Raw genomic sequence first — 11847 nt, 5'->3', positions numbered from 1 at the left:
CAAATGTCCATTCCGGCTCCCCGTGCGAGGGCTGGCGGGGCCCGGCCCGCGGCACTCCCCGTCACTCGCCGCTGGCATCTGCTGGCGAGCGGCGGGACTGCAGAGGGAGGGACAGCGCGCATGCGCATTGTCCGGGGAAGCCTGTCACCCGGCAAAGGGCGAAACGGGAACGCCGTGAGCATGCGCAGGGTGGTGGGAAAAGGCGGCGCCTGCGCATGGACGTACCTGAGGCGGTGTGTCAGGGCGGGACGGAGCCGGGCAGTTGCGCATGCGCACTGCTCTCACATACGCGGTGCTGTTGCTCTGTGGGGAGCGCCCGGTGGGGCCGGCCCGGCTGCGCGGGGCCGGCGGCAGCGGTAACAAACACCCGGCGGGGCCGGCGGCTGCGGTAACAAACACCCGGCGGGGCCGGCGGCAGCGGTAACAAACACCCGGCGGGGCCGGCCCGGCTGCGCGGGGCCGCCGACAACGGTAACAAACACCCGGCGGGGCCGGCGGCAGCGGTAATAAACACTCGGCGGGGCTGCCGGCAGCGGTAACAAACACCCGGCGGGGCCGGCGGCAGCGGTAACAAACACCCGGCGGGGCTGCCGGCAGCGGTAACAAACACCCGGCGGGGCCGGCCCGGCTGCGCGGGGCCGCCGGCAGCGGCTCGGAAGCGCCGGGCGCGGGTCCCGGCTGCGGCAGTGGCGGCCGTGAGGGCTGTGGTGACAATGGAGGAGGGCGGGAGCTGCCGCAGCGCGGTTGAAGCGGAGCGGAGAACGGCCGGTCCCGGGAGAAGCCCCGAGGACGGCGGTGGCAGCCGCGGGGGGCGGCCCCGAGCGGAGCCGGGCCGGGAGCGGGCGGCCGGGGCTGCGTGGGGCGAAGGCGGTCCCGACGCGGGCACGGAGCCGGGGAGGAGCAGCGGGGCCGGCTGGGGCCGGCCGGCGGAGCCTTTCCTGGGAAACAAAACCTGCGGTTTCTCCCACCTCGGCCCCGTGGCGAGGGGCAGCGCAGCAGAAGGGAGCAGCACCTGAGCGGGTGGGGCAGTGCTGGGGCGCAGGGAAGATGCGGCTGGGGCAGAGCTTGCAGGCTTCTTACATTTAAATGAACGTGGAAAGCTGAGAGAGAGGTAGTATAAAAGCTCTGTGGGTGCTCGGACAGGTGAGACGTGACTCAGGGGAGGGAGTCGCTTTCCTGAGCTCCTGAAGTTCCATTTGTCTCTCTCAGGAGCAGATGTGAGAAGTTTCCTGTTTGGAATTGGGCTCCAAAAGGAAGGAACCTGAAGCTGCTTCTTTTGATAAATCCATAAGCATGGGAGGCTGTATGAAGCACACTGTTTTAAGTAGCCAGTAACTTCCATGGATATTTTAACTATTAAAAATGGTGACTTTTAATTCCTCTGCACACTGATGATTTGGCTGTCCCACACAGGTTTCACTGAGGCTGTGAATTGCAATCCCGACCATCTTCCGGTTTCTGGTGCTTAGGGCTGTGGCATTTGGTGTGCAGAAAACATCCCAGGCTGTCCACCTAGGAACTGTATGGGCATTTCCACAGTTCCTCAGAGTGGGAAAAGGCCAACAGGGTGGTGGTGGGACCTCTCTTTCTCCCAGGCCTGGGCATCCTCAAGACACCTCTAGATTGGTTTTTAAGTGTTTGTTGTTTTTTGTTTTCCAGCCCAGGACTAAGCTGGAGAAAAGGTGGAGAGTAGCAAGTGGGACTGCCATGTTAAGATCCATCCTTGGATTCCAGGTTCTCCCAATGGGTTTGTCCAAAGAAAGGAGGTGTTTGCGGTACCTGTTTGTTCACCTGTTGAGCTTGGAAGAGATGCTGAGCATGAAATTCCAGGGAAGCTGCACTTGTGTAGTGGCTGGAGTGAGAAGCATCTTGCCTGTCTTTCCCCACTGGTGTGCTGTGGTCATTTCCTCTCTGGGTCCTTGTTTCCCTCTTTGTCTCTGTATCCCTCTGTCCTTGCCATGTGTTTGGCACTCTCTCTTTTTCTCCATCTTTCTCCACGCCTCGTGTTCATGCTTATTCTCTGTGGCTTTGTGGTGCTCCCCGTGCCACTGTTTCCCATGGGATCCTTGTGTCCTGTTTGCTGTCCCTGTTCTTTTGTAATCCCTCTCCGTCGTGCGGCCCATCAGTGTACAGAGGCTGACTGGAGGGAGGTTCTTGTGCTGCAGGTTCCGTTCAGGAGGCTGGTGTGATTCAGCAAGCCCACAGTTTGAATTGCCCCCTCCATGTGGTCCAGCCAGCTGTGCCCAGTGCCCATCCTGGAGTGCCTTTTCTGTCAGCTCACGCGCCATCGTGCTGGAGACTGTCAGGCAGGTGCTGGGGTGGACGAGGGGAGGGCAGGGGGCTGAGGTGCTGTTGTTGGGCAGGGCTTGCTCTTTCACCCACACCGAGTGGTGGCCAGGCTCAGCTGAGCACAGCAACTGGTGTTGGAGAGATGATGCCTGTCTCGTCTGTCTGAGCTGCCCCAAAGGCCGAGGACAGGGCTGAGGCTCTGGTGGTTTGGCTGTACGAGGCCCATGGCAGCACAGTCACCGCCCGGCTCCAGGCCTCCCTCCCCGTTACGGAGGCGATGCTGTGAGTCCCTGCAGAAGGGCTGGGGCATGTGGCGATGGAGATCAGTCCCTTCAGCCCTGTGCTTTGTCCCCCAGCTGTGACCTCCTGGAGCATCTGGCTGTGTGGGGCCACCTGCTGCTGGAGCCACAGGGCCTGAGGCTTTCCTTTGCAGCCTTCGTGTGCTCTCTGACCTCCTGGTCCTCCTGCAACCACCCAGGCCAACACTGTGAGCTCAAATCACAGACTGAGCTGTTCCCCATCCCGAGCGTTGTGCAAGGCAGCAGTTCCAGGGAACAGCAGTGTCCCCATGTCCTGCACCCAAGTGTTGCAGTGAAGCGCTTGCACAACCCCGCTCCTCAGGGAAGGAGGACAGCTGCCCACTGCCCAGCCAGGGTAGGTGGTCTTGAGCGAGTTCTGGTTCTTTAAGTGTGGACAAAGGTGCAGAAAGGCTGGTGTGCACAAGTTCTGCTCCAGCCATAGAGGTTTGGGGAGCAGCAGATTCCACAGTGACTCCTGTGTTGCAGCCTTCATCTTGCCTAGCAGTGAGTGTAGAGACACACTCTACTCCCTTCCTTCTCCCTCTGCCTGTCCCTTGCACCACCCTTGCAGAAGAGGAAACACAAAAAAATCAAGAGGATTATGTAAAAACAAGCTGGAGCCTGTTTTTTTAACTTGTTTCCAGGTAACTGCACTGACCTTCCTCCTCCCAGGGGCTTTGTTGTAGTTGCTCTTTTAGTGTCTGCCTCTGAGCAGCATCTCACTCCTGGGACTGGGGAGGCTGAGCTTACCTTTATTTTTTGGGGATGAGGTGGAGCGGAAGTCTGCTTCAGCCCCTGTGGGGAAGAGACTGGGCACAGGGATTTATCCTTCCCATGAAAAGGCACGCACGGTGATTTCTACACAAAATACTTTATTAGTCAACTAAAAACAGTGGATCAGCAGCCGGAAAGGGAAGAGGGAGAGGAAAGAGTCAGAGTCCAGCACAGCATGTGGTTTTCACCCTTTTCCCCTGAAATGCCTGTGGCCGGCCATAAAAAGCCCCACCACCAGGCTCAGCTTCTCCCTCCCACACTGGCAGGGTGCAACAGTAGCAAAGAAGCGTGAGCACAGGTACAGGGCAGCTCCGTCTGTGGCCAGGCCCTGCCTGAGCTCCTCTTGGCCCCTTAAATGTCCCTCAGGAGGTGGCAGCAGGTGACACTCACATGGCAGGGGCTGCACCTGGAGAAGGAAGAGGGAAATGAGGAGTCAGAGGGCATATCTGGCTCTGCCCCATGGGCTGTGGGAGAGCTCCCCGCAGCCCCCACAGGGACTGCCAGTCTCACCTTTGGCCCTGCGAGCAGATGTCCAGCAGCTTCTTCTGACACTTGGAGGCACCTCAGGCAAGGCTGGAGCAGCAGTCACTTTCCTCCTCCCACGAGCACGTCCCTTCCTTGGCCCTTCAGCTACTGGCGATTGAAGGAGAGACAGGAAGACTGATTCAGTGATCAGAATTTGGTTTCACTGAGGTTTTCCAAAAGCTTGTATACCATTTCAGGAAGGTTAATAGTTTCTACTACAATAATTAGGTTAAAAGATCATACAAACAGCTCATGCATTTTACAGCATCTTTTTCGTAGGGGCTTGATTGAATCTCCTCTTCCCATAAGCAGGTTTAATCCCATCTTCTGTAATCTCAAAGTTCTGTTTGTTCCTGCCATGGCATCCTGGTTATCAAACCAAGCCTGCAAATGAATGGTGAGCGGTCTGGGGCAGATGGAGGGAATGGCAGGGCTGTTTCAGAACTGCAGAGAGAGGACGGAGATGTGGGGGAGCTGCTGGTATTGCAGCATCCCTTCCAGCATCCCCTTCCCAGCGTGCCTCCCACAGCACCTTCCCCAGCAGAATCCTCCCTGCTGCCACCCCTCTGGGCGCCTCACCTGCCAGCAGCACCCGGAACTTGTTGGCCGAGAGCATTGCAGGGACAGCTGTCATTTTCTCACACTCTGTCCCGCACACTGAAGGTCAGGTGCACCACGGGCTCATTGACCTCCTGCAAGTCGCTGGAGCTGAGGGTGTAATCCACGTGCCAGCACACTGAGCCCAGCTGGGTCAGTACGGTGGGGAGTGGGATGGTGTCAGCACCCCGGTTCACTCCAGCATGGTGATTTACACTGATCCCCACACTCCTGTTAAGACCCAACACCCCGCTCACACCTCAGGCTGCAGGCACTGAGCCAGTCCTGGAGGGGGCTCTGCTTCTCCTCAAAGGAATGGCACAAGGCGCTGGCATGCTCTGCTCTTGAGGGGAGACAAGAGAAGAACCCCTCTGCTCACACCAGACCTGAAGCTGCCAAACTCCACCAAAGCACCTAAGGAGCCCCCAGGGACTGATGGACAGAAGGGAGGTGACAGAGGACAGCACAGCAGCCAGCCTGCCCTCCATCTGGATGTGAAGGCAAGGCTGGGAACTGTCAGCAACATCCCAGCACGCCTGAGGAACCTTTGGGCAGCCCCAGCTGCTGCAGGTCACCTGACAGAGACTCACCATCTACCCAGTGCTTGGCCGCGCTGGAGAGGATGAAGCCGAGGACAGCAATGGTCGCCTTCAAATCCCCCGACTCTGCAGACGGGAGGGGGGGTGAGCTCTGTCACCTTGGAAAGGCATCCCCAGACACACTGCTGCCCATGCCTGGAGCATGGCTCCATCAGGGGATCGTGGTAAGGACAGCCGTGCTCACCTAACTTTGCATCTAAGGGCAGCTTCGGGATCTTGTCATACTGTGGGAGAGCAGAGCACCACGGTAAACACCAGCTAACACACTCACTATCAGTGTTAACACTAACAATTCTTACCTAAATATTAATAACATATGCATAATATACGCATATTATTACTACTAGAAGAGGCCGGTAGTGTTCTTAACGCTGAGGCTTGCATGAAGAACACGAGATTAAATAATGTTGCTGATTATGCCATTGTAGTGTTGAAGCGCTTGACCCCCCCTGCGGTGAGCAGCGGGCCCGCAGCAGGCGGGGGGCGGGCACTTGAGTATCTTGGCCAGGGTGCTGATCCTCCCAGCGCTGATCTCGGCCAGCACCCAGTCGGGGCGGCCCAAGTCCCCGCAGAAGCGGAACCGCTGCGGGGAAAGAGGCGCCCACAGCCGGCAGCGGGCTCTGCACGCCCCCCCGCTCCCCGCCGCCGACCCCCCTCCCCACCACGTCGCCGCCGCTCCCTGGCCCGCGCTGCTACCGCAGAGTCCGCCTTGGCGACTCGGAACCGCCCCCGGCCGGGCTGCCGGCTACGCCCCTCCCTGCCCCGAGTGCCGACGGGCGCTCCGGTGGGGGCTCTGCAGGGGCCTTTCAGCCGGGACCGGGGCACAGGGAGGGTGGGAGAAGGGGACGGGGGTCTCGGGAGCGGGACCCCGGGCGACCGCGGACCCCCGAGCGCCCCTGGCTCCGCCCGCCTGAGCGCTCGCGCTCCCATTGGCTGCAGCCTCAGCTGCCAAGCCCCGCCAATGCCGCCCCGCCTTTCTCCGCCCCGTCCAATCACAGCCGCCCTTTCAATCCGGGCGCGGTCCCGCCCAGATCAGCCCGCTCAGTCGCGGCCCGGCCCCTCAGCCCGGCCCCGGTCCCCCGTTCGCCTGAGGCGTCCCTCCCGCCGCCCCGGCTTTGGGAACGAGCGGAGCCGTGCCTCCGCTGCCGCAGCCTCGGCAGGTGCTGCCGGGACCCGGGAAGGGCGGCGGGAGCTCCCCGTTGAGGTCCCGGCCGGGAGTTCTCCCAGGGAAACGGGGAGACGGCGGGGAGCGGGCGGAATGGCGGGAGCGGGGCGTGAGGGGACAGCGGGGGGTCGCGGAGCCGAGGGGGGCGGGAACGGGCGGGCCGGGATTGGCGGGCCGACACTGCGCTGTGATAGGTTGGGCTGGCCCGGCCGCCGCTGCCTCAGGTTGTGATTGGCTGGGGTGGCCCGGCCCTGGGGGATAAATAGCGTGCCCTGAGGGATCTCGGCGCTAGTTCGGCGGCGGCGCGGAGAGCGACGGGTGGGACTGGGCGGTCGGAGGAGCGCCGCCGGAGGAGCGCGGCTGCGCCAGGACGGGATCTTTGCGGCTTCCGGTCAGGGGAGCGTCGGTGAGCCCGCACGCGACTCCCGCGTCTGTCTGTGCTAGCGTGTGGGGACTGGCGGTGTCCTGGGGCAGCGCTGCCGGCCGTGCCCGGTTCTTTCCGCCGCGCCCTGCGTGACTCGGACGGCCGGAGGCTGGTGCGGGGCTTGGTGCGGCGCGGGGAGACCGGCTGGGGCTACCAGGGGAGAAGTGCTTCCGTGGTTTCTGGATACAAAGTAACGCTTAAGATATCAAAAATAAAGCTGCATTTTTTTCAGTTTTAATGTTTTATTTTGTTTTATTCGAAATAACTATGATTTTTTTTTCTTTATTACTCCGTTTCATTAATTTCGTCGCTTTATTACATTATTTTGGTTTATTTTTGTTTTCTTTTGCTAGATAGTTGTTGTTACTTCAGTAAAGGTTGTAGGGCTAGGGCTGAAACACCGGTTGTGAGACCAGTGGAGACATAAACCCCCAGGGTGTGGAATAAGGATCTTGGCACTAGAGGCCGGCCCAAAACAATGAGGAGCAATGGGAATGCTGGGGCTGGAGTGGATAAATGCCACGGGAGAAGGGGATGGAGCTGCAGCTCAGGGCCTGCAAGGAGATGCCTGGGGGGTTGCCAGCCCTTGCCCTGTGGTACCAAGCAGAGGCTGAGGGTGTGGGGGTTCGGAGGGCACCAGGGCCCGAGAACCAACACAAGGGCACTTTTTGGGATGGGGGAGCAGGGGCCCGGTGGCTCTTCCCAGCCCCCGGTGCTGCCTGGGGGAGGTGAGGGGAGCCTTTGGGCAAGTGCTGGGCTGAGACCCAGCGAGAGGGGGAAGACAGATGTTGGGCTTCAGGTGCCAAGTGTTCCCAGGGCTGGGAACCCAGGAGGGTGGGTGGTAGAGCTCCTAAGGACATTGAAGCGATGATAATAACTGTCTTGTGGCCTTATCAACAGTCCCGGGCTGCAGGGAGAAGCAGTAGCGGCTTTTAGCGGCAAGCAGTGGGACGCTGAGGAGCTGGAGCTGAGACAGCAGAGCTGGAGGAGACACAAAGATGGTAGGGTTTGGGGTGAAACCCCTGTGGGGCTGGTCTAGGGAGTATGGAGCCGGGACGGGAACTGCGTGACTGGAGCTGAAATCACTGTAAGGGGGGGATAGGGATGGTAGAGCTGTTGCTGCAGTAAGGATTAGTAGGTTGGGGCTGGAATGTGGGTACAAGAGCTGTGCTGAAACTACACAGAGTTAGACCTAAAACAACAACCATACTCTGAGAACCAAAAGCAACGTTATGTGCCAGTGCTGGGAAGACGTGGAGACAGAAGTGAAACAAGAGCTGGCAGTGAAATAAAGCCTGTGGGTCAAGAGCTGAAATCACTGGGGCAGGGAAGGGGACTCTCCAGGGCTCGAGCTCAAATCACTTTTAGAGTAACATAGGAACTTTAGGGCTGACGAACTGACTGTGAGATTGGTGCGCTGAAATGACTGTAGGCCTGTGATACTGATGTTGTAGCTGGGTACTGAGCCCAGAAATGGGAGAGAGGGTGGAGAGCTGAAAAGGGATTGCTGTAAGATTGCTCCTGAAATGCTGGTGCTGCTGGGATATTGCCCGTGTCAGGGATACCCACTGTAGGGCTGCGGCTGGGATGTTGACTGCGGGGTGGGCATAGAAACGGTGGGGTCAGGGCTCAATGGCTGCTCAGCTGGGGCCAAGATGAAGACCCTGCCCCGTGGACGGTGGAGAATTTTCAGCTGCCAGAGTCGGAGAAATGCGCTCGTGGAGCTGGAAGAAGCGAGCTGGCCGTGAAATAAAGCTTGTGGGTCAAGAGCTGAAATCACTGGGCCTGGGAAGGGGATGCTCCAGGGCTCGAGCTCAAATCACTTTTAGCGTGACAGAGAAATTCTAGGGCTGACGTATGGTCTGTAGGATTCAGCCCGGCCCCACTCCCCTGGCCCGGGCTCTGCCCCAGTTCCCCAGCATCGGCACCGGCCCGGGCTCTGCCTGTGCGCGGCGTGGGCGCTGCCCCGCATCCCCGTCCCTCATGGTGCGGGAGAGGGCGGCTCGGGGCGGGCGGCAGCCCCGCCGCCTCACATGGTGCGGCCGGTCCCGGCTGGCGCCCTCGGGGCTGCCCTTGCCCCGCGGGCGGAGGAGGAGAAGGGGCAGAGGGAGGGCGAGGGCGGAGCAGCCCTGCCAGCGGCCGCGGCGGGAGCGGGTCCGGCGGGCGCGGGCGCTCGGGACGCGGGGGCGGCGGGGAGGGGACGGGAAGGGACGCGGGCTCCCGGCGGCGCCGTGCCGGGCGCTGCCCTCCGCGCACATCGCGCGGCCGGGCTGACTCAGAGCCGGCTGCACCTCGCCCGCCCTCCCCGGCTCTCCCCACCCCTCTCCGAGCAGTTCGCGCCTCCCTCTGCTCTAGAGGCTCCATCTCACCGTCTCCCCCATCGTTCTCGCCTGGCAATGGTTGGAGGACTGTCACGGACTTGCACACACCGCGACTCGTGACCGCGTTTCCCCGCTTGTGTTTTTCCCGAGGCAGGTGCCAGGTGCTCCCCATCACTCCCCGTCCCCCGCAGCCCAACTTCCCTGCCTTGCCTGCTCCAGGCGCCCTCGGCCCTCGTGCCCGACCCTGCCAAGTCTGCCGCTGCAGCCCTTACACCTCGGCTCACGGGTCTCTGAGGGGACCCAGCTGGGACCTACGCCTGGCAGGATCTCTGGGTGAGGGATTTCAGTGGGCAAACAGCACTGACTCTTCCAGGCTGCAAAAGGACCTTCTCTCTTTCCTCACACCGGTGGCACCTCCTTGCCTCATCCCCGCAGCGTTCCGACTCCAGCGGGTCTTGAGTTTGAAGTGTGTAGGCTTGGCTTAAAACCTTCTCTGCAAAGTGGGGAAACATCTTGAAGTTACTTTGAGAGAGTCCAAGTTGTTCCCTGTAATCTTTTGTGATACAGAAAAGTGAACCGGTGAGAAGTTCCAACAAATTGTCATTACTACCTGCTAAACTACCTTCAAATGTCATTTGGTGCTTCTTTTAAGGTATGAGGGACTCAAGGGAATAAATCAGGACACTCATTTCCCAGTTCCTCTAAGAGCTGTCCTCAGGAAAGAGAGCTTAGAACCAACTCTGGAAATGGGGAATGAAAGCATCTTTTCTTCCTGGGGCTGTGCTGGGGTGTAAAGTGGGTAAACATGAATATCCAACTGTTTACATCCTGCCATGCATGTTCACACTGATCTTTCTCCTGAAAAAAAAAAAAAAAAAAAAAAAAAAAAAAAAAAAAAAAACCATGAGTGAGTAGGTGAAAGATGATGGAACTGTGAAAAACGAGATTTATTTAAAATGTAAAATTTAAAAATAAATTTAATAAAGTTATAAGGGAGATTAAAAAAGCAAAATAGGGTTGGTTGGGTGACTTGGCACTCAGCTAAGTCTACACTTTGCTATATTAAAGTTATACTTTAGATACTTTTTTATTGCAGTAGTTTGTTGAATATTCATTTTTTTATAAATTAGTTTTTATATTTTAGGAATTGTTTTGAATGGCTTTTTTGGGGGGTTGCTTTTTTAGAGTATGTGTTTTTTGTTTGTGTTTTTGTTATTACTTTTAGTTTGGGCTTTGGTTTGTGCTTTTTTTAGATGGTAGATGTTTGATAGTTGGTATATTAATAGTAGAGGGGTTTTTTTGTATGTTTACTGGATGTTGTCTTGACCAAACAGACAGTTTAAGCAAATAGCAGAGTCTTTTTTATATGTTTATTGGATGTTATTTTGGCTAAGTAGACAGTTTAAGCATACTATATTAGCTAATATTAATATGCTTAGTTTTCTTTATTAATAGAAGAAATAAAAGAAAAACTTATATTTTTACTACAACATTATTACTTATATAACATACATTTTGCGGAAAGCCAACCCTATAATATAGATTTATAACAGAACCAAACTAATTGTGTTAAAACTATTCCTCTCCTCCTGTTCCAACTGAAGTTGGAATGCATCCAGATTTGAATTTCCAAATTTCTTTTCAGAGGTTACACTGAACTTTGACCAACTTGGTCATCATGTTTGAATCTGAACCCACTTTTATTCCTCACCTTGTCCCTCTTCACACCCAGAAAAACAACGGGGTATCACATATATCAGACTATGCCTCCTTAGTCTTGGGCAGAGAAGAGCAAAACAGGTTTCACATGAACCTGTCTGAGGTCAGGGACGTTCAATCAAGTGTTACTGAACTCAGATAAATGGGATCAAAGATTCCCAAATAACAGTATAAAATCACTCTGAAACATCTGCAACTGCAAACACAGATGGGCAGAGAAAACAGTAGGTCTGCAGGTGAAACCCTTGCCTCAGGTAAGGACAGTGTTTGCCTTTGAACTCAGCCAGTTACCCTCTGCCTTCCACCTGGGGAACTGGAAGGAGACTTGTGGTTGTCTCCCCCTACTCTCCTTCTTTTTCCCCTGGACCTTGCCTTCAGGGTGATCATTCAGTTGGACACTTCCTGCACTTGCTGTCTCAGGTCAGTCCCGCCAAAGACAGAAATGAATGCCGGGGTGTGGGAACACGCAAGACAGAGAGGAAGACATCTCTAATTAGCACAGCTGGTTTGATAACCAGGATGCCATGGCAGGGACAAACAGAATTTTGAGATTATGAGAAGATGGGATTAAACCTGCCTAGGGGAAGAGGACGTGCTGTGTCACATCTCAGCATCCCACATGACAACACAAAGTGACTCTGCAAGGCAAAGACTTAATTTTAACAGGTCTCATTGATACTAGGCAAGCCTGATTGTTATCTCAAAAAGCCATTGCCTAATGATTGGCCGTTAATGCCCGTCTCCCAGGCTCTTTCAGGGGTGGGTGGAAATAGTCAAAGCCTGCAAAGGACACTTAATGCAAATTGCTGCAGTCAAACCTTTTCTACTGTCTGTCCCCCGGTTTTGTGGGGGAAGATTCTCTTAACACAGCGGGGTTTTAAAATTCAAACAAATTTTGTTGGGGGTCATTGAAGCGCAATCAATGCAGAAGAATATAGACAGCATCCAAAATCACTGGGAAGTATCCCATTCTTGTGCTTGAAAGGCTTTGAATCAGAAGGTCTGCCAGGGCTGTTGCCTGATGAGTATTTGTGAATCTTCCCAGTGAGATAACGTAACTTTTTCTAGCCTGGTGATGCTGAAAGCAAAAGACCATCCCAAAGCGCAGGAATGAGCCTGGCATTCTTTTGGCAGT

General features: G+C 56.4%; 2 long non-coding RNA genes across 2 annotated transcripts; one reads left to right on the top strand and one right to left on the bottom strand.

The window, feature by feature from the left end:
* Positions 1–290: 290 nt before the first annotated feature.
* On the top strand, positions 291–5503 carry LOC136290795 (uncharacterized). Its single transcript, XR_010721384.1, has 2 exons — positions 291–2306; positions 4200–5503. It is a non-coding gene; the product is annotated as an uncharacterized lncRNA (long non-coding RNA).
* On the bottom strand, positions 3467–4217 carry LOC136290794 (uncharacterized). The gene is made up of 3 exons (XR_010721383.1): positions 4131–4217; positions 3873–3995; positions 3467–3768 (listed from the first exon to the last, which is right to left on the bottom strand). It is a non-coding gene; the product is annotated as an uncharacterized lncRNA (long non-coding RNA).
* Positions 5504–11847: the final 6344 nt, after the last annotated feature.

The sequence above is a fragment of the Chamaea fasciata genome, unplaced genomic scaffold, assembly GCF_029207755.1.
Source record: "Chamaea fasciata isolate MVZ Bird 193981 ecotype frontalis unplaced genomic scaffold, bChaFas1.0.hap1 SCAF_6, whole genome shotgun sequence".
Classification (NCBI taxonomy): Eukaryota; Metazoa; Chordata; class Aves; order Passeriformes; family Sylviidae; genus Chamaea; species Chamaea fasciata.
The sequence above is the reverse complement of the archived record's forward strand: the minus strand, read 5'-3'. Positions and strand labels throughout refer to the sequence as shown.